Source organism: Cuculus canorus, chromosome 1, assembly GCF_017976375.1.
Source record: "Cuculus canorus isolate bCucCan1 chromosome 1, bCucCan1.pri, whole genome shotgun sequence".
Classification (NCBI taxonomy): Eukaryota; Metazoa; Chordata; class Aves; order Cuculiformes; family Cuculidae; genus Cuculus; species Cuculus canorus.
In genome coordinates, this window is record NC_071401.1 from 108,129,797 (window position 1) to 108,157,717 (window position 27,921).

Below are 27,921 nucleotides of genomic sequence, written 5' to 3' on the forward strand. Positions count from 1 at the left end.
TAGAGGACAATGCTTGAAAAACTGAGTAACCTTAAAGAGATAATGAATGTGTTCTATATGTTATCAAGTGATTATTATTTTCCAAACTTCAGAGGCATTAAAATGTTAATTAATCTTAGAATGGTTTTAAATGTAAATGAGCATTTTCCAGTCCATTTCTTCTGATCTCTTAAGAAAAAAAGAAAGAATAAAAGTTGATTAATTGAAACCAACACTTCCACCAAAAAAGCAGTTACTTCTTCCTCCGTCATCAAATTATTGACAACTTTCATTCTACTTTTTCTATTTTATTTTATACTAGCTTAGTTCCAGTGCATGATGCAGTCATCAAATATTTGTACTTTTGCACAGAAATGGAGAAGGGACATGTACGGTTGTGTATGGCAGTACATGCCACTCCAACCTTACGATCAAATACTAGCTTGATTAAAAACATCAATAACCAGCTACCATATCTCTAGCGAGCTTAATTGACAACATCTCCCCAGGCCTTAAAAAAGTGCACTACAAAACAATGAATTAAGATGAAGTCAGAATATAAACTCTCCAGTCCTTGAAGATGCAATAAGCAACAGAATGACAGAAGCGCTGTTACAGCTTAAATATTCATAGTTTCGTTAATCTATATCATGATGATTTCTTCCTGTAGCCTTCAACAGCCAGAATCATGAGTAACTTATTCAGTTTTTGTAGTCAGCACTAAGCCTATGCTGTCAAGCTTTATCCACTGAAAAATGTTTTCAACTTACATTTTTTTTTTTCTTTCTTTTTTTTCTTTCTTTTGCTTTGTTTTCTTTTCTTGCCTGCTGAAAGTATAATACATCAGAGAGGAAACAGCCTAGGAGGTTTCTGGAGTGTGTGGAAGACAACTCCCTAACACAACTGCTGAGCAAGTCGACTTAGGAAGGTGCCCTGCTGGACCTGCTGTTCGTGAACAGAGAAGGATTAGTGGGAGATGTGACAGCTGGAGGATGCTTGGGGCATAGCAGTCACGAGGTAGTTGAATTCTCAGTTATAGGAGAAAAAAGGTGGTGGGTCAGTAGAATGGTCATCTCAGATTTCCAGAGGGCAGACTTTGGTCTGTTCAGAAGGCTGGTTGATGAAGTTTCGTGAGGCACAATCCTTAAGGGCAAAGGAGCCCACGAGGGCTGGATGCTCTTTAAGAAGTGTCACACCCCAGACCCATGACCCACACGCTCATGCCCAGGCCTGACTGGGGGGTTGGGTCCATTTATCTGTTCAGCAAACAAGGCCAACAAGGACAATCCCAGGGTGAAAATCAAAAGCAATATTTATTCTGGCTCCAACAAATATAAACAGATCAAAATACTGGGGTGCACAGCTGGGACATGGGGGTACAACTTCTCAAAGTTACAGAAACGAATCTCAACCTATTCGGACCACAATATGGTCCCCAAATGCAACCCAGGTCACTTGGATATGATCCGGCACACACACTGTAAGAAAGAAACATAGTCGGGCTTTTCAAGAAGTGATTCCTGGAGGCACAAGAGGAAGCCATCTCCATGTGCCGGAAAATGAGCTAGTGGGGAAGAAAACCATCCTTGCTGAGTAAAGAGCTCTGGATAAAAATCAGGAAAAAGAGGAAAATATATGATCTTTGGGAGAACAGGCAGGCATCTTGGGAGGACTACAGAGATGAAATGATATCTTGTAGAGATAAAATCAGAAGGGCTAAAGAACAATTAGAGCTTAGATTGGCCCATTCTGTGCAAGACAATAAAATATCCTTCTACAAATATATCAACAACAGAAGAAGGACCAAGGAGAATCTCCATTCTTTACTGGATGTAGAGGGAACAGTAGTGACAAAGGATGAGGATAAGGCTGAGGTACTTAATGCCTTCTTTGCCTCAGTCTTTAATAGTAAGGTAAGATGTTCCCTCGGTGCTCAAACTCAGCCAGTAGAAGACCAGAGCAAAGCTCTGTTGATCTGAGAGGAAATGGTTAGAGACCTGCTCACCCAATTAGACATTCATAATTCTATGGGGTAGGATGGGATCCACTCAAGGGTATTAAGGGATCTGGTGGAGGCATTCGCCAAACCTTTTTCCATCACCTATCAGCAGTCCTGTCTTACTGGGGAAGTTCCATTGGACTGGAGGCTGGCTGATGTTACACCCAATTACAAGAAAGGCTGGAGAGAGAGAGGATCCAGGAAACTACAGGCCTGTCAGTTTGACCTCAGTGCCAGGGAAGGTCATGGAGCAGGTCATGTTGGGTGTTATCTCACAGCACACACAGCCCAACCAGGTGATCAGGCCCACTCAGGCTGATCAGGTCCATGAAAGGCAGGTCCTCACAAACTAAGCTGATCACCTTCTGTGAGAAGGTGACCCACTTAATGGGTGAGAGGACTGACTGTACCCTTAGCAAGTTTGTGGACGACACTGAGGTGGATGGAAATGTCGATCTGCTGGAGGGTAGGGAGGCTCTTCAAAGGGATCTGAACAGGCTGGATCTATGGGCTGAGGTTTAACAAGACCAATGCCGGATCCTGCGCTTGGGGCACAACAACCCTGTGTAGCGCTACATGCTTGGGGAAGAGTGGCTAGAAAGCAGCCTGGCAGAGAAAGAACTGGGCATGTTGGTTGACAGCCAACTGAACGTGAGCCAGCAGTGTGCTCAGGTGGCCAAGAAAGCTAACAGTATCTTGACTTGCACCAGCAACGGTGTGGCCAGCAGGACCAGGGAAGTGATTCTCCCCCTGTACTCTGCACTGGTGAGGCAACACCTTCAATGTAAGAAAAACATTGAAGTGCTGGAGTTTGTCCAGAGAAGAGCGACAAAGCGGGTGAAGGGGCTGGACAACAAGTCTTATGAGGAACAGCTGAGGGAACTGGGGTTGTTTAGCCTGGAGGAGGCTCAGGGGAGACCTTATTGCTCTCTATAACTACTTAAAAGGAGGTTGTAGAGAGCTGGATGTTGATCTCTTCTCTGAAGTGACAGGTGATAGGACAAGAGGGAATGGCCTTAAGCTGCGTCAGGAGAAGTTTAGATTGGACATTAGGAAAAATTTCTTCACCAAATGGGCTACTCAAGTACTGAAACGGGCTGCCCTGGGAGGTGGTTGAGTCACCACCCCCAGAGGTATTCAAAAGATAGGTAGGTTAAGTGCTTAGGAATATGATTTAGTAGTGGACAGGTACAGTTGGAGTTGATGATCTCAAAGGTACTTTCCAACCTAATGATTCTTTCCTTTTTTCAATTGGGAAGGGCATACAATGGTTTAATAATAAAATGTCTACAGTTTAATAGACATCAGCATCAGTTTTCACCCTTGTGATATGCATATGTCTGTTTGTGAAACCGTGCCCTATAGATTGATTACACTTCAGACTGTCTTCTTTTAGGATAATAATCATAATGGCTAGAACTACAACGACAAGAATTGTTCTGTTAAAATATATGCACTCTACTATAAATGCCAGTGTCTCACAAGCAAGGTCTGCATAAAATACAAAACTGCTGACAAGAGGGGTTAAACAACCAAAATATATCAGTGCTACATCTCAATATAATTGTTTAAATGTCAGCTGAACCTTAGAGGACTACCTTTCCAAATCTTAAAACCAAATATGATTAATAGAAAAAAAAAGTTAAATATCAATCTCTAGATAAAGTACAATGTTTTAAAAGGCCAGTTTTAGAGATAATTAACTTAGGAAACATTTAAGAAAAGTTATAAGACTCAAGTAGCACAGTCAACACTGAATTTTATTAATCTTTAGATTTTAAGCTATTTAAACATTTAAATCTCATTTAAATACCCTCTTTTATACATGATTTGCTATATTAACAAGGTCATTTGACAATAATTGTACACAAGTGATATAAATTACATGTCAAAGGCAGATGAAACTCTGCTTCCAACTGTGTGATTAAAGCCAAAAACTAATAGGAAAAAACCCTCCCCAAACACTTTAAAAACCAAAGGCTGGGGTATCCCTGAACCACGTAACTGTGAGTCCTAAACACGTGTTTTCTAATTGCTGAGTACGGTTTACAACTAAGCCTTTCAACATATATGTATAGGTACGAATATGTGTCCATATCCACAAAATAACGTTAAAAGCATTATTAGCTTACAATGTTAATTATTTGAAAACCACATTTGTACAATCTGAATTTAGTTCTCATGCTTATGATACCCTCTTTAACAGTATGATCAGAAATTAAAAGCTAATGAGTCCCCTACCTCCTCATTCAATGCGCAGCTTAGATAGAAATAATTTATGAACATATTTTAATTTTTTTATTTCTCTTTATTTTCTATGTATAGTTCCAGGTATTACTAGTGTAACAGCCTTCAAACACTGTTCTAAAAACAGAGATGTAATTCACACATGTCTCTAATGTGATGTCTTCCAAAATACCAAATTACTTTCCCAACATTTTAGCCCTCTTAAAATAATGTGGAAGTATTTGCTATTATGCACATTTTAAGGAGGGTTTACTGGATCATGGGCAACATAAAGTCAAAAGTATTCATTGATTTTGCATATCAAGTTTGACAGGTGGCTAGAACCTGATTTTTCAGCATTCCTAGGATTAGATAGCACTTTTCATGAAGTATGGCTTCAGTGACTACAATTGTAGCTCTGATTCATAAACACTTCTGCACATAAGACACCACAGAAATGAAGAACCTTGAAGTCAAGCTGGATATCATCATTGACTTTTGTCTGGAACATCATACCTAGGCACAAAAAGTAAGTCAAGAGTCTGTCCCTCCAAAGAAACTGAGGTGGCTTGCAGCCTTGCCCTTGCCACCTCAGACACACTCAGACTTCTTGCTCTTGTTGCAGAGCCTGCAGTCCCTCCGTTTCTCCAGTGTTATTAGTAGAACTTGCAACCTAGACCTGAAAAGAGTAACAAGTATTAGGCAATCCAGAGCACTAGATAAGTTGCATAAAATAAAGTGGTTTTAAGGTGATTGCCCACTGCATATGGTATGGCTATCACTAAGAACAATCATTCAGAGAAAAAAAACCCAAACATATGTGGAACAGAAACAAAGGTAGGGAAGCTTTACCAGCACTTTGAGGAATATCAAGAGAGACAGTTCCAGTTATCACATAGTTATGGTAACAGGATGTAGGAAAGCAAAGAGCTGCCCCCCCTCAAATGGCCAGAATCGTTAAAACCCTGAAAGCAAAGACAACAAAATGAGGGAAGGGAAGATACAGACTAGAAGTCTGTATTGGGGATTTCACTCTGAAAACTGTGATATCCCTAGAACATTGTAATCAAACCAAAATGCTGAAACATTGTGTCAAAAAGATACCATACAGTTGAACTTCTCAAAAGGTCAGTAAGAAAGTGCTTATCAAAAGGTCATCATAAATATACAGGAAATGCTGGGTCTGAATTAAAACTCTGGACATGATGAATGCTGCAGAGTAAATGGTAATTAATGATGGTTAAAAAAAGCGCAAAATAGAACTTTAAATGTAAGCTAGTAGGGACATTCTATATAGGAAAAAAGTCCTTCTATAATCTTCTCTTTTTGCAGATCACAGGAAAATAAGTGCAGAGTAGTTGAACCATGAAACTTTCTCTTGATTAATCTACAAGAGAAACAGCTCTCTTACTTAAATGCACTCTGTATTCCTATAAATTGTTTAGTCAGAACTTCCAAACAGACAATGGACTTAGTACAAATGAACTGTAGAGTCCTCAGTTTTATGTCTGAGGTTTCTTTTTAACTGGATTGCAGGGAGCTTGTGAAAGAAATGCCAGAATCAGAAGATTCTTGGATTCAGCTTCAGTTTCTTTTCAGAGATACAGGTCAAATTTCTCAAATTATTTTTGTTCTTTGAGTTGCCTGCCATGTAAGCATAAAGTAGCAAGGTAAGACAGTAAGACTGGCATGCACCCAAATGTGAAGCCAAACTGCTTTTCAAGTAAGTAAAACAGGATGTCTGATCCTTGTTCTGGTCATCTGCAAAAGGGTGAAACCAAGGCATTTCATAACACTGAACGCACTAAAATACACCTATTCATCTGATATAATACCGTAGGAAAAAAATGCAGGCTTCTGTCTAAATTATCTCCGTATATACTACAGGAGGCAAGAAAACTAAGATTTGAATATAGAAAAAGTGTCCAAGAGGAAAATGGATAGGGAAGGAAGAATGATGATGTATTCAAATACTAGTACAATATTTTAAAATCATCTTAGAAGCTAGGTCTAAGCAAAGCATGAGCCTTTGTGGAATATGACCTAGTATTGTACCCACTGTTTCCTTCACTTGAATCTATGAAGTTAATAATGTTGCTTTATTTTTTAGCAGTGGTGACTCTTTTCCTGCAAAGCTTAGTCTCGTAACAAGAGGTGAAAAAAAAAAATCACTTAAGGAATCTTCACCATTTATCACTACAGCTGAGCAACTAGTTCACTTAGGTGATATTAGAAATGACATTCTGGCTTTTGCCTACGGAACAGCACAAATTTCACTAGTTTTGATTTCAGGCAGCCTTGAATACACAGTGTGATGCATCTTCAGGAAATAACCATGATGAACTGAAGTATTTGCACTTTCAAGTAAGTGAGTTTTCTTGTTCTTTCTGTGCAGTGTTTCTAGAAGTCACATTGTGCGGATTTATGCCTAAACACAAGAATTCCCAAGTAGTTGGTCCCTGTCCAAGAGAATATGCAGACTGGAAAACTGTCTCAAGTACCACTGAACTGGACATTTTCAAGACATTCAGTTAATCTTCATTCCTTTACTGAGCAAAGGAACTACAATGGAAAAACGGCACCTAGCTGTAACCACTTAGGGATCTCCATGTATTTTCCAAATCTTGCCTCCCTCTTTCTCTCTTAGGAGGCAGAATGATGCCTGAAATACCAGCAGGCCAGTTGGTGTATATGACTTCTTTCCTTCTTCCCAAAATCTGAGTAACTCTCTTCTTTTAGGGATGCAGTCTTAGCTTTGTTCAACATGTAGGAAAACGAATTAAGAGGGAGGGAAATATCTGTGTATACAGATATTTAAATCTAGGAAACAGAATGAGAATTTCTCACTCACAGCATTCTACTTCAGGTTTGCTACCTCTGGGCACTTTGCCAATGTGCAGGGCTACACTTATTTGTGACATAGCCTTGTGTTTCAAACAGATAAATAGCCAGGATCAAAGCATCTGGTGTTGGCTATGCAGAACCACTCTTCATAATTAGTTTCATATTTTATACCAGCACATATTTCATGTGTCTTAGCCTAATAATCCACCATTATACTATGTGATGTTACTGATCTGTGTTCCTCATTCATCTATTCACAGTGACTGGAAGACATTGGTTTTACTGGTTAGTAACCACAGTCTCTGCTTGATGGAGGTGGAGGAACGTAGACTGACCATGTAACATAATAAATCCACAGGGATTAGTGATGATGTATATCTTTTTCACGCTTGTGAGAGCACTGACACTGTGGTATTACTCATTGATAATGATCCATCTTTCCAGCATCTGCACCTCATTTCTGTGGAGTGTTTCTCTACTTCAGCTTTCCCCACTAACCAGAACAACTGATTTTTTTTTTTTTTCCAATTTCCTTCTTTTCTTTTCAAAGTCACAGACATTCTGGAGACTGCTGAACAGATCTAGCTTTGGCCAGCAGCTTCAGCATATTGACCAATATTCCTTTGGCTTCATGTCTGCTTGTATCACAGCTTTCATTTTACACTTGATATGCTATGACTCTCCCTCTGCATATGTGACCATGTGGGGTTTGATGATAGCATTTTACCAATTACTGCTCACAGCTGCAGATCTTTCCCAATGGCATTTTCTTGATGCACAGCATTTTATGCCTTTTTTTTTTTTTTTTTTTTTCAGGGCACACCTCACATTGACTGTGTTGAAAATGTTATTGGAAGAACTAACTGGTATGGCATCGCAATTTTGGCTAATATATTTGCAGACTTTTGCCAGTTACAGAAATTTTCATATTTTTAGCCATAAAAATATGTGTCCTAAAGGTCAAGAAGAGATATGAGAAAGATAGGAATGGTCTGTAAGCAATATTTGTCTGATGAACTGGAATTGCCAGTACCGTCTTCACAGTGCAGCATCATTGAAAGGAACAGGAAAACCTCAACTTTTCAGAGTTTACCAGCCTGCTGTTTTTACGGTTATACTCAATGATTCTCCAAAGCCACTAGTTGAAGCATATGAGGGAATGTCAGAAGCTGGTCCTGACTGATTTCTGCCTAAGAATTCAAAGTATTTAAGGACATTGAGGGTAGATCTTCAGAGCTTGTAAAGATATAACACGCGTCAGCCTGTTATATCTTGACTCGTCTCTCGGTTCTCCTTTGCTCCTCTTTTCTGCAGAGATAGTACTTTGACTCATGTCTAGATTACACAGAGGTCTTCACTCCCTGATTCTAAGCAGACGTATGTTAGCTGCTTTCCAGCCATTTCTTTCAAGTACGGCTGGATGTTTAACACAGGGACATAATACATGTTGCCCTTGGCTTTCCAGCTTACCTGTGAACAAGGAAGGAAAAGCTATACTTAGTATCTATTTTTCCTTCTTCCAATAGTCAGATATCCTTATATATATATACATCTGTAAAGCGCAGGTATTCTTCCAACACAGGAACAGTATTTCTGTCTGTGTCTCAAAGCAGGTTGTAGAGGCATGTATAGAAGAGGTCTCTGAATATGCATGGTAAAAGAGCTCAGATTAAATGCGTGTGAATGATCTGAATTTTCGTTTCAGTAAGAGTGCAGGTTGTGATGTAATCTTTAAATTCAGAAAGAAAAGTCATTGTTAGAGAAAATTTGGATACACAGAAACAAAATTGACCAGAAGTTTTATTCTGTCAGTTAAGGAAGACCATTGACTGATTATGGTATGGGAGAAAATGCTTCACTAATGCAGTTCATATGGCATTATCCCAGACGTATCTAAATTGCTCTCATTATTCTACACCACACAGCCTGAATGCTCCTATTTTGCAGTATTCTTCTTGTCTGTTTGGGTTGGTTTTAGTGGCAGTCTGAGAGACCAAGAAATACAAATTAAATTCTCAGACATATGCAGATGTTATATAAGCAGATGTCTCAGTCTTCTCTTGCTAACAAATGAGAATATTTTATATCACTTGGATTTGAAGAATCATTTAGTTATTTGCATTCCATTCAAGGTAGGTGGTGGTTGTCATTGTTCAGTATCTGAGTATATTGAAGTCTAAAATGTGTACTTTATAGTATCAAGGGAAGTAATGAGCTTTTATGAATCTCTCCTTAAGTACATTCCACAAGCTAGAATACATATAATCCATAGTGGAATAAAAATATTCTGTCCCACTCTGGTGTTTCTTTTTTCAGTTTTGTGGGTATTTTGTTTCTGCTGATACTATTGCACTCAAATCTACTGCAGGAGGTGGTACAAAACCTCTAAGAGACATAGAGTAAAAAGAATAAGGTATAGTTCAGAAAACAAGTAGTAGCATCAGCACTTCAGCATTTCTATACTGAATAGCGGAGGAGTCTGTTCAAATGGCATATTGCAAATCCTATCTGCTTGCAAGCTCTTTTAACCTCTAATAATAAATCTCCTCTGGATCTGGAGCAAGGAAAGGACACACTAAAAATTCAGTAATTTCAGATAAAATGTAAAATTGGGTCTTTACAACTATTCATGGCCAATATTTTGCAAAAATACGTGACTCTAAATCACTTACTCTTAATTTTTCATAATTCTACTTCTCCTTGGGCTGGGACGGTGCTTACTGGTGGTTGAAGTGCTGCTTCTTTCCATGTCTGCCCAGCTGTTCTGCATGAAGTTCTGGGAGCTGGAAAGCAAGACTGAAAATGGCTCAATGTCATGATTGGTGAAACAAAGACACTTTGCTAGTACTTCTTCATAGAAACAAACGGGGGAAAAGGCAGCAAGAGACACAGTAGCAGACTGCTGCTAGGATGGTTTTTTTCTACTAGTTTTTAAATTCCTTTTAGCATCAAAATCCAACAAAACAATTCTCTGACGTGTTGCCTTTGAGGCTGTCTGTTGCTACTCATGCCTAACAGTGTGTAACACTGGCTCAGCCATTAAATTATCAGTGTCAAAATTCGGCCAGTTTCCCACTTGTTGAGTTTCTTCACCTGTGCTACAGAGGAAATCTAGGTTGAGATGAAAAAGTGAGTTACAGAATCACTACTGTATATTTATTTGGAGATAGAAACAAATATTGATCAATTCCTGTACATGAGCATATTCTATAAGTTTCCAGTCTTGGTGTGAACAACAAATTTCAAGTGAAGTCTAAATGAGAAATAAGGAATTTTAAGACAATAGTAGAATGCTGTTACAGAGGAGTAAGAAATGGATTCAGTAGTATTCACATATGGCAATCAGAAAAGAATGAAGGATGCAAGAATGGGCGAAAAACAGTTTACGAAGGAGCATAAAAATAACCCAGGTGAGATTAGGTTTTTTGGTTGTAGCATTCTGCCACCCATAGTTAGTAGATGAGATCTGGTCCATCAGAAGCAAGAAGATAAATCCCTTCTCTGGGTATTTTTAATGCAAAATTTCAAGTATCTTGTTCTTTTCCTTCAAAACTGTAGCCTCAGTTCAGTTATTTATCTTATTCGTCTTTGTGCTCTTATTGAAGTGAAACATGGGTAAATGGATATAATGAAGAGTGAGGAAGGGTAATATGCCCACTTACCCTGTTTGTCTCAAACCCTCATACATGCATTTATGGATGATACAGGGGGTAGTTTTCTCCCCAGACAATTAACATTTCATATAGTTCCTTATCATCCCACCCTGAGTATTTTGCTCATTTTGAAATCTTTACCTGCAGAATCATTGTCTCTTTTTCTTCTTCAGATAATAATATTACCAATAACTCCCATGATTTCCCTTATCTCTTTGATCTTTATCTCACAGCACATCAGCTATAATTTGTGACAAAGCAAGCATTCCTCCAAGGTTTTTCTTGGTTCTCTGCCCTTTGAACAAACTCCAGTTCCCTAATGCTGCTAAAAGGTCTTCTCCCGGTTTGGAAAAAACTCTCCTGATGCCAGAGTATGAGAGTCATAACATCAGCAGAAAATAATAAGAAAGAGCCCATAACAATCCTACAACAGACCTGTAGGAAAAGAACTACTAAAAGAAAAACACAATGAGCACTACTTAAATTAGATGAAGGGCAGCAAGAAGTCTCCCATTCTAACTCTTTATCCTCATATCTTGATGTCTTGTGTCATATTTCTGACATGATTACATTCCTTGCCCAATAAAAGAGAGAGAAGATGAAAAAGATACTGATGCTGTTAGTAGTAGGTGTCTTCCCACTCAAAATCAAGAAATTGAGCTGAAACAATTTAAAATATGAAGTCTTATGCTAAAACTTGAAATAACTGTGAGATATTTAGCAAGCACTTAAGCTGTCTCTTTGAATCTCAGTTGTCCTGTCATTAGTGTTTTGTAGTCCCCAAACCATTTCACACTTTAAGATTCTTTGATGTAAAACTCAGGTTTTTAGAGATGGCTATTGGCCCATAAATTGAACATTTATGGCCTATAAAGATTTTTTGTTCCATTTCCGTTTAGAAAATATTCTCATCTATGCAATTAATTTTTATCATAAACATATGTGCAACCAATCTCTGCAGTAACAGGGATTTGTACAATGAAGCACAACTGTATCTGAAAGGATTTATTTTTTCCAAATTATGAGGAGGTCATAGCAAAGCTCTGGGTTTTTTACATAGTTGGATAATAATTTAAACTTGTAAATAATGTTACTTTCACTGTGAAGCTTTTAAGAAGAATTCAGAAAACAAGTATTTTTTACTTTTGTATTCTTATGCACATTTAGCTAGAAAATCCCTGAACCCCTAATACTGCAGAAAGTAAATAGTTCTGACTATCATTCACAGACTTGGAAGAAAAAAACCTAGTAGGTGGGGAATATTATTTGAAACTATGTACTAAAATTAAATTATTATAATGTCCAAATCTTAAAAGGTGATAGGCATACACTTAATAAGAGATTTGGATTAATTTGTTGGTCTGAATTTGACCCACAGTCTAATTTGACCATCTTCCCCGTTTTTTTAGAAGAAATTAATTAGCATGGGATATAGGGGTATTAAATATTGATATTTTTTCCTCTGGAGGTCTGACGTCCATTTTAAAAGACCCTGACTACTGACATTATCGGTGGATTAATTTCTTCTACTTAGTCTCTTCTATGACAATTAGTAGTATTGTGCCTCTGAAATCTGTAATGAAAGTAGTGCTGAAACCTCACCACTACAAAAAATATTACACCCATTTCTCCACAAATAATAGAGTCTTTTTAACTAAGAAAGGAGGTTTTAAAGGCTTTTAAAGTAAAAAAAAAAATTTAAAAAAAAATCATGTGGCACCTGAAAAGAAATCTATAGAAAGTAGGCAACTGATCAATTCAAATCTTACCATTAGTGTTACTTAATCTATTTCAGGTGTTGCATATGCATGCATGCATGCATATATTACGGATTATATGAGATACTTTAGATGAACTAGATGAATTACAGGTCTATAATTACAATATTGAAGAGAACCAGAAATGGGAGAAATGGATAGATCATATATGCCTCAAAGCCTCCGACTTTTAAAACAAAAACAACAGCAACACCCCCACCCCACAAAAAAAAAAAAAAAAGAAAACTCAAAGAATAGTAATATCAGAGTATGTTAGATACAAAATAATCTCATTGTGCAAATATTCACAGCTGAAAGTGATTGAGCAAACACAAGTATTCACCAATGTTCCATCTTGGATTCCAGAATCACCACAATGCTAGATAATGTGCTAATAAAATAAAATTGAAACATTTAAGACATTCAAAGAAATCTTTTCGAAATACTTGTAACTTAAAAAAGGGAGTATAAACAAGCACCAAGAAAAGTAAGAGCAACAAAATTTGATATTGATAGTCACAGCTGGATGGAAGATTGTAAAAAATTAAATTAACAAAGGCGTCTCTAAACCAGAAATTATGAAACTGCTGCCTAGATTCATAAATATCTAGTTTATGCAATCATATAGTTTAGCAGTTTCATTTAGTTTAAATTTAGTATTCATTTATGAAAACTCCTGAACCAGAGCATCTCTAAGGATTGTATATACGAACAGAAAGAAACCATGATTAGCAAAATAAGTGTGCCTAAAAGGAAGCAAAGAAGTATTGAAATAACACAATAAGATTGTAGAAGAAATAATGGAGAATTTTAAAAATATGTTAAGGACATGTCCAGCAAAAAATCCTTATGCTATGCTTGTAATTATTCACCAACAAAATATTTGGCTGAACTGTTCTCCTGAAACTAAAAACTTATTTGCATTTAACAAAATTAAAAGTCTAAAATAAAAGTAAAAAACAGTAGCAGATAGTACAGGAACAATAACAAACTGAAAATAGGACTGTGTCTTATGTTAAGAGACCTCTCCAGAGCTGTGGAGGAATAAAGATGCTTTAGTTCTAATAAGGATAAAGCTTTTCAAGAAAAAATGATGGCTGAGAAAATGCAGGAAAGCTGTTTCCCTCTCTCACTTTCCCTAAAACCCAAGCAAACAGAATAAATCCTGATAAAGTGTAATATTTAATAAGAGATATTTACACAACCAGAAAAGTGAACATAGCTCATATCTCCCATATGACAGAGTCTCAAGCACACATGTGGCAAAAATATGACTGGCTTCAAAGAGGGCAGGTGAAAAATAAATTCCTCAAGCAAGTGAAAAATAAGCACTGAGATTATCCAGTTAGTTTGGGGATGTCTTTAAGACTGTCATGGTTTAACCTCAGTAGACAGCTTAGCTCCACCCAGCTGCTTGCTCAGTTTCCCCCAGTGAGATGGAGGAGAGAATCAGAAGGGTAAAAGTGAGAAGATTTATGGGTTCAGTTTAATAGCTAAAGAAAAGTCTGCACATGCAAATAAAACAAAACAAGGTATTCATTCACTGCTTCCCACTGGCAGGCAGGTGTTCAGCCACTTCCTGGAAAGCAGGGCTCTATCACGTATAAAAATGGGAAGACAAATACCATCACTCGAAACACTCCCCCTGCACCCTCCTTCCTTCTTCTTCCTCCAGGTTTACACGCTGAATATGTTGTATGGTGTGGAACAACACTTTGGCTAGATGGGGTCAGCTGTCCCAGCTGTGTCTCCCAGTCTCTTCTTGTACACCCCCAGCATACTTGCTGGCAGGGCAGGGTGAAAGCAGGAAAAGGCCTTAACTCTCTACAGGCACTGTTCAACCATAGCTAAAACATCCCTGTTTATCAACACTTTTTTCAGTACAAATATATCCCCGTACTACCTACTGTGAAGAAACTGCCGTATCCCAGCCAAAACCAGTACAATAGTACATTGTAAATTGAAGTGCCACTTCAAATTCTATTCCTTTAGATTCTCTGTTCTGTCGTAAGATATCTCAACAAAAAAAAATCTGAAATATTTGATAAATGGCAGGGTTTAAATGACAAATCACTGGTCAGTTAGGAAAATCTAAATGATATTTCTGGAATTATAGAAGTATGTTGTTTAAAATAACGTATTTGGGACATTCATGTTGAAAACACTCTTCCTTGACTAAAAATCAGGGCCAGTGATGCATAAATCTGTGTACCTAAATTGAAGAGGTGAGCTAAATGTTTCACTGATTAGTGACCGTCTGAAAGTGTACTAATAGGAATAACAAGTACATGATGACTACACAGAGCCAAACATATGGATGATGACTAATAATCGTATAGCATAAAATATAAAGATATATAAAAGAAGAAGCTCACTAGTCATTTTTTTGCATCACATCAATAAAAATAATTCATATTGTTCAGAGTATTCTTAGCTGAATTTTGGGTGAGAAGAGGTAATGTAAATGACTACAGCAAAACAAATCAATAATATGTCTTTCCCAAATACCTCTCCCCAAAAGATAGATCTTCTCACATTCCCCTTCTCAGAAAGAGGTAAAAGTCTACAGATTTTAACAAGGAGCAAAATAGAAACTCTGAAAATCAGAACAATTTCAAAATGAAATGGAGTCTTTCTGAAGATTTCTTTCTTAGTCTATTATAAGTTACAGAGGACACATTTTTTTCTCTGTTAAAGTCTGTGCAACACCGATAGATATAAAGTTACATCAGAGAGCTTTGTGCAACCAGCACTGCACTTGCTTCCCTGCACCTAGCAGTTAAGGTTGCCCTTTTTCTTAGCTGAAGAGTCACTCCTAGAAGCTGATCCTATCAACACCATCATTAGTTTTCAGCACAAGCAATATGAGTATCTGTTGAACCCCTAGACTGCTAAGGATGGAAAAATCCCACAATTTTAAAACCCTCTGGGTTTGATGATGACTACTGCCAAGTACTCAGCTCAGCAGTGGCCACAGGATAGATCTGCAGCACTTTTCTTTCCTGCAGGTCAGGGATGACAGAAGGGGTAAAACCTTGGGCTCGGTAACACGGGGCTTCAGATTTGTCTGTCAAAGAGCACAGGTAAGGACAAAGGAACCAAGTGCATAGCAGGTATTTTTGGACAGTAAGAATTGTGCAATACAGAAGCAAAGATTATTTTATGAATAAGTTAAATAAATAGTATTAATTATTAACAAAACACACCATAACATGACATATATATCCTGATCATGTGTTTGTTATACGAAATAAATGTACAGCCAGCTATCAAACAATTGGATGATTATGATAAATATGTGAAATTTTAAAAGGAAACTATTTTTTTAAGTGCTACAGGAAACAAAAACACTGAGCAGGTTACACTGCAAGCAGTCTCGTCTGTATGATTAGAAGGTCAATATGGCTGTAGCAGCAAAAGGGTATGTATTGTGAGAAACTGTAGAAGGTATGTTGTCATATCAGCCTCTTTCATGCAAGGAAAGGTCACTGATCTCACTGTGGAAGAAAGCTGACAATTTCTGTATAAGACTGATTGGCAGCACATATGCTGTTGGACATCATGTCCGATGTCAAAAGACCAGTGGAAAACTAAACAGGTTTTAGCAGCATGATTTCAAAGCCAAGAGCAAAGCAATTTCCAACTTTCATGAGAAATGCATCTGAAATATTTAATTACGTATTAATAGTCTTTGTTACTAACTGTATTAATAACCCATTCTGAGACAATGGACAGTGTTGGTTTCTGATACACAGTTTAATCCTGCAGCTTTCTGTGTAAATATTGAGAGGAAAGAAGAAAACATTAGGCTGTTAGAGTAGTTTACATAGGACAACTGGAAGAGTTGTCCTATGTAAATAAATGTGATTACATAGTGTCATGAAGAACCATATTGTGTTCTTCTTTATCTCACATTTCTGTGGGATTTGGATGGAGTGATTTAATTTCACCTGTAATCTCAGAGGACTTTATTCTCTCAATCACAAAGGTCCTGATTCTGTTTTGATGAACAATAAGCAATGACATAACAAGCAAATCTGCTGGTGTAAAATAGGTGCAAGGCAAATCAAATCCTTACCCTCCAGCTGTCCAGGGCACTTATATAAATAAGTTTCATAATTCTCTTTGTAACTGTGGAGCAATCTCACAAGCATAGTACCTTGTTACTGTCCTTGAGAAATGTTGCAGAACTCCATCAGGCTTATTCAAACAATGCAGAAGAGTCCTTAAGCCAAACTCAATTACCATTCAAGTGGAAGAATATGTAATTGGAAAACACTCATCAGTTTTGGAAGAAATGATATTAGGTCCCAGATCTGAAAAGCAAACCTTTGGGTTTAAAACAGAAGGGAGATTAATTTAATGAAAGACACTGACAAAATGTCCGTTACTCCTTAGTATTCGCCAGGTTAGAAATAAAAAAGACAAAATTTTTTTACTGGAATTCAAGTAGAAGCAAAAGAAGAGGCAAATGTATATTTTGCATTTCAAATTACCTACACTGAGTTTGAAATAGAAAAGCAATCATTGCAAGAAGTTTCTCAAATTATTATTGTATCCAAAATATTTAGTCCCTATGTAACTGTTATCAAGCTGTGACTCAGAATCTGCGTTAATGTGAAGTTTTATGAGAACAGATAAGAAACTGAAAACAGTCTTCACTATTTTTGTTCTAATTTGAATTAATTTCTAAATATATGCATCAATACAAACATACATTAATGAAGTTGTGCATGTATATTTTCATAAATATACTTCTGGAAGAAACTTTTCGTCAGTATCATTAAAATGTTTTAAATCTATTTGGACACTTGATTGTCAAAAGAAGCATTATCAAATAAGGATTCCTAAACCGTGTGTAAAAGGAAGAGACAATGTTATAAGAGAATTCTAGTCTCTATTTCCATAATTTAATCCATAGACACTAAAAGGAATATATTTATTAGACTACTAGAAGGAATATATCGCATTTTGATTGTTTCTTGTCAATATACTACAACTTAAATAGTCATCAAATATCTCAAAATCTAGAATATAACACATAAAGTAACCATAAGTTCATATCTTGATATATAGCAAAAAAATACTCCAGAGGAGTAACTCAACCAAAGTTACCACAAAATAGTAATGATCTACAGAAACTCACAACATAATTTTAGTGTATATAAGATTCTGAAAAAAGGTAAGAAGACTGTTGATTCAATCAATGCACAATTGCATTGGCCTCACAATCAGGTATATTTATACCTGCATTGTTTGTTCGGAAAGAATGCAGCTGCTGAGGAAACTAATTTATTTTTTTAGTGAAATCACAGGCATAATTTAGCCACGCTGCCAAGACTATATGCTGCATATACAATATCATCAGAGTTTGTATTTCTATAAATGGTTGATATGTTTTTGTATTTAAATAATAATTACACTGATGAGCTGAATAAAGCTACATGAAATTTTAACACATATGCTGTAGAATATTAAAATTATGAGCATAAATATATAAAGCCAAAAAAAAAATATAAAAACAAAAAAAAAAGCGTGAATTTAGAGGATTTAAATTTCAAAGTAGTGCAGACCCCTTTTTCCCTTCTGTTGAAGTTATTACACTTCCTGTAGTACAGTGAAATATTCATTGCCTATACTCAAGATTTATTATGACCTTGGAATTTAATGATTTGAATGCTTATCTAGGATGAGGGAAATTGGGGTTCCAGCTCCTGCACTAATGAATGTTCATGTTTTGTATTCAACAGTAATTGTACAAAACACATAAATATTCATTAGCATTGAGATTTTCTCTCCTTGCAGATGAGCACTCTCATCCTTCAGTGAAAGCCATGCTTGATTTTTCATCGGGGTGCGATTTAACCTTACAGTTTCTCTAGTGGCAAAGTTTAAGAGGCCACTGCTTTGGCCACTCTTCAGTTTACTATTCATTTAAATTAGTCTTTGTCAAAAGAAAAAATGCACCTGGATTTCCATGAACACTTTTCTTTATCCCAGAAGGATATTGTGCTTCCAATATCTTCCTGATCCTACAATACTTAGTGCATTTCAAGATATGGGTCAAATTAGAAGACAGAGAGAAAAAGAATGCACATCAGAGAAAACGTATATTTGTGAGTGAAATGAAGACCAAATCAGTGTTCACAGTCACCAAACATATCTTGTAATTAATCTATTTTTAGCGTAGGAGAAAGTTCATTTTGTGAATTGCAAGAAAATTAATCTCATGAATTAACAACTGAAGGTAAAACTGAATATTTTTTTTTATTTGCTTACAAACTATTTTTCCCTAAGCATGTATAGAAAAAGTAAGTTTCAACTTTGCTTTGGGCGTTATCAGAACAGGGCTTTCTGAATAGCATGTTGACTTTAGCAGGATGGTCAGTAACATTACCGTAATGATTAATAATGGTATCTCACTTTTTTTTTAATTCTCTTATTATTGTTACTATTATTATTATTATTATTCAGCAGCATCACTCCTTATCTATTACATTTTTACAAAACCATTTTGGTCACTCTGGCAAGGCACACAAAAAGTCTTTGTGCACAATTCATCTATATAATTCCTAATAGATGTTTCAAAGCCTGTGAAAAATGGGATATTCCCCCTTCGTGTTCAGTTAACTAACCTTCCTGAGAATCCTATGTTTGAGTTGCTCTGTAGACTGATATCAACAACATCTGCTTCTATTATTTTGTTTAATGTATTCCTAATCTCCACTACCAACTGTAAGCAGTTCCATGGTTGTTAGAGAGGAGCAAGTTCGAAAGAAGGATGGAGAAGATTAATTATGACAGTATACTTAGCATTGTTCCCATTGAAGTAAAAGACAGTTTTGTCATTTTATGTAATAGAGTTAGGACTATGCTAATTCTAATTTTATAATCTCCCCATTAAAGCAGCACAACAACAATTCCATTAAAATATATTGCTTAACATTAGATCCCATGCTGATAGAATCCATAAAATAGAACTTCAGTTGTTCAAAACATGAGATATGTAACATGGTGTTATAGCATTCAATATCTGTGCTTTTTTAGAACTATTATAATCATTCTCATTAAGTAAAATTTACTCTTTTTCATATTTCAATCTCATAAAATCACGCCATATATCAAACTGTTCCTAAAATATACTGAGTGGAATATTTCAATTGATTTTTTTCCTTCCTAATACAGAAATTTCAGCTGAATATGGGAAGAAAGAGCTTAGCATTGATTTAGCACATGAAAATTGCAATTATGGAGATAAATAGAGCCCTGGAAAGTGTAGCCTTCTAACCTATTACCATTTATTCTAAATTAAAAAAAAACAACAACCCACATCATTTCACCCCATGATCACACACAAACAAACAAATAAAAAAAAATATTAACTAAAACAAACAAACAGACAGAGGCATGTATTATCGTAGCATTTAAGAAACAATTGTCTTTCCCGGTTTAATCTTTATATTGCTCATCCACATGCAGGTTCTTAGTGCACTTCCAAAGTACTGCAGGTATATGCTACCTACGTGATATAATTCACAAGCTACATTTTCACTGAAGTAATTTCACTGAAATGTGCAAAGCGAACTTAAAAGAAAATTTTAAACACACAGGTTCAGGTAGGGATGTAGGTCAGTATTATAACTTTCATGAAAAAAAAAACCCAACCAAGCAAATCTCCCACTCTGCAAGCCTTATTTATTTATTTCAGGTATTAAAATAATGCCATATGCTAAACAGCCTTTTCACCATTTTTTGAAACAATAAAGTCTGTAGAGAGATTAGTAGATGGACCAGTCTATCCACAGAAGTTTCACTGCCATTCAAATTTTCTAAGATCTGTAGATCTGGAAGACTTATGTCTGTTTTGATGTCCAATTATGTTAAGATTTCTCCTGTAAAGTCCTTCACATTATTTCATTAATGTGGATATTTTTTTTCACACAGGATTTCTTATCTCTTAAGACGTTATAGCAATAGCAAATTTAGATTTTCCCTACTAACTTTGATTTATCCCTTTTAGTCTTTCTTTTCAGAATCACGAAGTTTTTATGTATGAGACAGATGATTTAAAAGTACAAAAAAGCCACAGTTTGACTATTTCTTCATGTTTCCCTTCAAATTGTTAAATTTCAGTACATAATTTTTGTCTTCATTTTTGCTGCCCTTTTATGCAGGTGAACAAGCTGCATGTTCACAAGCTGGACCGTCCATATCAAATAACTCTGCATGCACAATGGTCATAATTACACTTTGACTCACAAATCCAGAAGTTTCTATGAGTTGCTTAAATATATATATAGATATGTGTATCTTCGAGTGTAGGGTGATGCACCAATATTGAGGTGACAAGGCACTTGATTTGAATGAGGTCTCTTGTAAAGAAAAAAGCTAAGCAGAACAGAGTATACTAAATAATGAGATGGAAATTTTAATGTTATACTGTATCAATATTCATATTAATTTATCACCTTGAAGGGTCCTTAAAACTGAAAGAAAGATTTCTCAGTTTCTTCAAATATTCATCATTTTTACACCACAGTTTTATTTTGTATTGTCACAATCTGTTGAATGGATACTTTCTTGGGCTACAGAGGTGGCTCAACTATGGCAACTGAAGACAAGCTGATGAAATGATTTTTCTGTATGTGGTTATATATGTGTGAATTACATATATGAAATCATACAGTAGAGTCCCATGGACATATACATATTAATTTCTTAGTCTAAACTAGCCATTAGCACATATTTTAAAGAATAATCATAGGTACTCAGACTGAAAATACTTAAATGAAATCTTCAGATAAATCAGCTTCTTCTTGTACTTGTTTCAAACAGGATGATTAATGCCCAGCTGTATACCTTCCTGGTCACACGGGACATGTAGCAGGTTTCTTCAGGGCTTCTCTTCAGCTGGAGACACCCTGTACAGCCACGGGAGGAAATGGGAGACTGCCTAAGTACCCTTTAAAATCTTACTATCATGAAATATGTTTTTAAATTAATTCAGAAGCAATTTCAAACCTAAGTTTGTAGTGCCTAAATTTTTTTTAAAGTGTATTTTAAATTAGTGAAAAAAGTGAAAATTAACAGTGGTTGCAAACTAACTCTATGCTTAAGTAGAAAAGAACTAAAATGCATAATTCTGTCACTATGCGATTCCCCTAATGTTTCAGATTCACTTTTGTAATATAAAAGATGTTTAACCCATTCCCTGCATATCAGTACTGCAATGTTAAATACCAATATTTTCATATTTATACCCTAACAAAAAGCAATGGGATAAATTTTGCAATCCACTACCACACAAGTAAGCAGACCTCAGTGTTGAATCAGAGATGACTCTTTTTTTTTTTTTTTTTTTTTTTTTTTTCCAGTGTGTTTGCTTTACCGAATGAGTAAAGTTGCAGAATACTGGGCTGTGTTGAAACTTTAAAGATGATAGGGACGATGATAGGACATTTGGAAATCAAAAGGCCATAATTTCTTACTGTAAAAGTATGAATCCTATAATGAGTACTACTAGAAAGCTGCAAGAAACTTATAACACACCAAGAGTGTAAAACCAAGCAACATCTTCCTCTGCAATGCCCAGAAGTGCAATTCTCAGTACTTAAACAAACCTGTTTACTGTTAATGGCACAAAAGGAACTAAAGAGCCCACAAGAACATGAACAGGAAGAACATTATCATCAGCATGGCTTTTGGGTCTGTGTCTGCAAGAGTACTGCTATGTGATGGAGCCTACCTTTCTTTCAGAAGTAAAAGGTTAGGTTTTACTGAAAGCCAAACATTTAGATAAGGGGGAAAGATGTCAAGGCAGCCTTGTGGGCAGCCTTGTGAGATGATTGTTACTGGAACTCATTCATCCATCCTTTTAAACCCCTCCCTAAAGAAGTTATTGAGCAATAATCTCTAAATTCTCATAAAAGCAAATACATCTCTGAGACTGCATATCACAAAAGAACTCCCATGCTCACAGTCAGGCATATGGAGAAATCTTCGTTAAAGGTGACTTCTTTAATTAAATTGAAGAATTTGAAAAGCAAATAACATCATAGCTTGAGCACATATTTGAGACCAGAAGACAATGTTTCAGTCCTTGTGCTGAGTTAGGCAAAAAAGGTCTTAGACTTAGGTCCTTGACATGTCCTAATATTCATGTTGTGGTGACTTTGTCATAGCTGTCCCAGAACAGGTCTCTCTCCTTTGCTGATGTATCATCACAATTTTACTTTTTTTACCTGAATATCACTGATATTCCTATGCTTGGAAAAGTAAAGTCGCAACTATTTTTCTTTTTTTTTAAAAGACACAGCTATATTTTCACTCAACTGTATCAGTTAGTTTAATGGAATTTCAGGGGAGGGGGACTAAACTTAAACAGACACGTAGAGCTGTGAAAAATATACAATCCTAATTATCTGTTCTGAAAACATTGTCCATTGCTCCTGTCAATGTCTTACTCTTGTAAACATTGCTTTCAGAATGCTCTTTGGCTGTCCAATTCTAATTGACTTGTGTATTGTTCTTTAAGATGCATTTTGAGCATCTGATGCTATTTATATATTTAATTCTCTAACATATTCATTGCTTTAAAAAGAAAAAAAAAGGACTGCTATAAATAGAAAAGTTCCTCTTAAATGCCTCCTGCTATCCATCATCTTTCCCTGTGGCTTTCAGTATGTTTTCGTAGTGGGCTTTAAATCTAAAACATATAAGTCTTGAAAGGCAAATTTATATGCATTCATAAAACTAAGCAGTACATAATTAGATTTTTTTTAAAAGTGCAACCAATAAAATATGCCTACTTTCTCTATTGTTGCTGATATTTATAGCTGGCACATGGAATTTAATATAGATCATTTCCTGCTCAGGATTTTACACATTAGCTACAGTTACGGCATTACCCCAGTACTTCTCAATTGTTTAGAGGCAAAATATTTTTTGAGTTGTACATATTAGAAAAATTCTGTTCATCACATTTGTCTTGTCTTAATAGAAGAAGACAAAGTCTTACATCACCATAGTGATGTGTTAATTTCTGTGTTGTGCTTATCTGACTTTCAGTATGAGTCTAATACTAACCATGACACATCATTTTTATTAAGCCAAATATTCTCAGTCTGTAAACATCTCGTTTGCAGAGGTGATCAGCTCCAATGTATATGTGTACCATAGTGGTACACATATACAGGTGCTCGTGGTGTTCAGGAGGGTTTCAGGTGGGTTCAAGAAAATTCTAGAGAGAACACAGGAACCCACGAAGATCCATCAGAAAGAGGGCTGGAGCACCTCCCATATGAGGACAGGCAGAGAGAGTTGGAATTGTTCAGCCTGGAGAAAAGAAGGCTCCAGGGAGATCTTATAGCAGCCTTCTGGTACTTAAAGGGTGCTGACAAGAAACATGGGGTGGAGCTCTTTATCAGGGAGTATGGTGATAGGACAATGGATAATGATTTTAAGATGAAAAAGGGTAGACTTAGATAAGATATTAGAAGAAAAATTTTTACTGTGAGAGTAGTGAGGCACTGGAACAGTTTGCCCTGAGAAGTCATGGGTGCCCCATACCTGGAGGTGTTCAAGACCACGTGGGATGAGGCTTTGAGCAACCTGATCTAGTGAAAGGTGTCCCTACCCATGGCAGAGAGACTGGAATTAGATCTTTGAAGTTCTTTCCAACCCAGATCATTCTTTAATTCCATGATTCTATGATTCTATGAATACATTCAAATGGCCTGCTTTTTAAAAATGAAAAGCCATGTTGACTGACACCAGTCACCTCCTTATTTTCCATATGCCTCAGCAGATTTTCTAGGATGATCTGCTACATGACCCTGCCAGGCACAGAGGAGGGATTGCTGTCCTGTAGTTCCCCAGGTCTTCCTTATTCCCTTTTTGAAAAGTAAGATTTATGCTTCCCCTTTTTCTGTCAGACTGCCAGGACTTCTCAACTGTGAGGGTTAGTAGGTTAGTAACTTCATCGGCCAGTTCCCTCAGGACTCACAGACGCATTTTATTAGGTCCTATGGACTTGTGCACCTTTGGGTTCCTTAGATGGTCTAGCACCTGTTCCTCTCCTACAGTAGGCAGTTGTTTGTTCTCCTAGCCCCTTCCTTTGCCTTCTGGGACTTGAGTGGTGTGGCTTTAATCATTGCTGGTGAAAACTGTGGCAAAAGAGCTGTTGAGTACCTCAGCCTTCTCCATATCCTGGGCATCCAGCTGTCCTGCTTTGTTCCAGAGGTAGCCCATATTACACCCAGTCTTCCTTTTATCACTGACATACCTATAGAAGCTTTTTTGTTGTCCTTGGTTAGGTTTAATCCAGTCTGGGTTTTAGCTTTCCTAACCCAACCCCAGGCTGTTCAGACAATTTCTTTGTATTAGCTCCCAGGCTACCTGCCCTTGCTTCCACTCTCTGTAGGCTTCCTTTTTGTATTTATATTTGTCCAGGAGCTCCTTGTTCATCCATGCAGGCCTTATAGCATTTTTGTCTGACTTCCTCTTTTTTGGAATGCATCCCTTCTGAGCTTGGAGGAGGTGAACCTTAAATATTAACCAGCTTTCTTGGGTCCTCTTGCCCTCCAGGGCTTCATCCCATGGTATCCTACCAAGCAGATCCCTGAATAGGCCAAACTTTGCTCTCCTGAAGTCCAGGGAAGTAAGCTGGTTGTGTGTGGTCCTTGTGGCCCTAAGGATCTTGTACTCCACCATTTCATGGTCACTGCAGCCAAGGCTTTTCTTGAGCTTCATGTTCCCCACCAGGCCTTCCTTGGTGAAAATAAGTTCCAGCATAGTACCCCTCCTTGTTGGTTCTTCTATCACTTGGAGAATTACATTATCATCAATGCATCCCAGGAACCTCCTGGATTGCTTGTTTCCTGATGTGTTATCCCTCCAACAGGTATCAGGGCCATTGACGTCCTCCAGGATTACCAGGCCTTGTGAATGCAAGGCTGTGCCTATGTGTCTATAAAGGGCCTCATCCACTCTACCTCCTTAGGTGTCCTGTAGCAAACTCCCATTGTAATGTCACCTGCCCCTGCCCTTCCTTTAATCCTGACCCATGGGATTATATTATAATATTTTCTGCCACTCTTTATCTAAAAGAAAGGTTTCAGTACAAATAAGAAAAATATGCTCCTTGGAAATTCACAACCTCAAATGAAAACTCTTTAAAATATGTACAAATTAAACTATATTTCACTATAGGGAGAGTTCATTACTTTTGTGACTTTCAAAATATTTCTTTTCTTTTTTTATGCCATTTCAGGCTAGAATTTTCCTCTGATTGCAAGAAGTAAACCTTATTTCAATTAAAATTTTACTATAAGTCCACATTTTATAACTCATTGTTAGAGATGCAAATAAAAGCCTTCTATAATTTCTCTGAGTAACCGAAGATTCTTCTTTAGGATTCACTCAAAAGAGATATTACATACTAGATAGAAGCCGATAAAATCCTATGTGTATTGTGCAACTTCGTGATAAGTTTTCTGTTTTCTCAGTTAGAACTAGATATTTTTTACAGTATGAAAAGCTGTGGAAGAACAGGGTGTAGAAATCTTTCTACATGATATGGTCACAAAATAGCATATAAAAGATTAAAACAAATAGTAATAATAAATACTCTGAACTCCTTCAGGCTTAATGATATATGTACCACACTTTGGGGTTTTCTTTAACAGGTTTTCTTTTCAGTGTGTGGCAGTGAATAATACTTACCACTATATAAAGCCTAGGCAGTGAGAAAACTGTAGAAAGCTAATATACAAAGCAAATTAACTAGTAAGGATGTAATGACTTAAACTGTCATTAGAGAAGAAAAATTCTTATCTTAGGAACATGCTTTATAAATACTGTACATTCTTTCCAGGCAGCTTCATTCTTTTTAAATAAGAAATGCTACAGAACATATACACATCTTATGTCAAGTCAAATCTGCCCATAGTAAAAATATTTAACTTGCACTCCATACACTACTCCTGTTATTGATAGAAATATAAATACTGATTTTGATATTGTAAACTAAATATGACTTGGTATGGACGCTACTGGTTGAGAGATCTTTTTGTACTCATGAACCAGCAACCCAGATCCAGTAGAGCTTCTGTAGCATTTGCAGGTCCCATAAGATCACTGCTTATATGAGCCATGGCTTGCAGATAACGTTGTGACAAACCTCAAAAATAATTACCCTGGCTGATACACAATGGACCTTGCTCCTCCTCAGAACCACCACTCTTACCCATGCTACAGACTGGAAACCAAAAAAATCCTCATCTTACTCTCTTGGCTTGAAGCCTTGAAATCATGAACTATTGTGAGAAGTTAGAGCTTACATGTTATTTTTTTTCTTACTTAGGATATGATTGCATGTGTCTTTACTCACATGCTGTTAACGCTTACATCATGCTTCCCTAAAAGCCTGTCTGTATGTCCCCATCGTCATCTGTCTTTTTGAATTCTATTTCATTTCATTGACGGTTGAATTATCTTATATAAAAGATAGTTAAACAGTTGATTTTAAATCTCCTATTAAAAGTTATATAAATATCATTGATGACTCCATCATATTATTGTGAATAATGTTCCTTAAAACAAAACAAAAATGTGAGGGCTGTGAATATTAGATGTTAACAACTCTACCCAGCTGTGCATGTATAGTAGTAATACAAATTAAAAAGCAGATACCCTCCCACCATTAAATTCCCCCCAACTTACTTCAAGATTACATAGTTGATGAAAGTACAGCAAGTTCTAATTTCTAGAGGGAATAATGACTTGTAATTTCAATAATTTAAGGAATAATGTACCCCAACTGTACTTAATAAGGCTATAATTCCATCAAAGGCTTCCAGGGACATCATAAACCATGAGAGTGAAACTCAAGTGGTTTCCTGATGTCACCAGAAGGCTGAGATGGAATTAAAGTCTTAATTTATATTCATTTTGAAGGAGCCTTATTTAATATTGCACATTGATCGTGATTAATGCCTTTGGAACTGCCAAAAACTATTAGCCATATTCATGGCCTTTTGAAGCTACCAGAAGTCAATTATGCCACTGACTAGTGATTCTCAGAAATTCTTTTTTTTTAAGAGCTATGTTCTTGTATAAGTGCACTAAAGTTAACATCAATTTGGTCATATATTTTTATTGTTTTTCTCCTTCACACTGAGTGAAAATGGGAAATCTTTCTTTTGTTTAAGTGCATTGCTCTTTATAGAAGTTCACTGCAAATTAAGGGGGAAATTAATTGGAAGCATTTGGTCAGCTTAATCACTGAACATCTGAATGAATATGGTTCTATTAAAGAGATTTTTCAGTTAAATGCAAATAATTTGTCCACAACATATGTGAGTTTGCTGTACAGGGAGAAGGCTTGTTGACAGAAGGAGATTCTTTTTTGGTGAATGGCTGCAGGTAATCTGTTTCAAAAAGGACTATTATATGGAATAGCTCA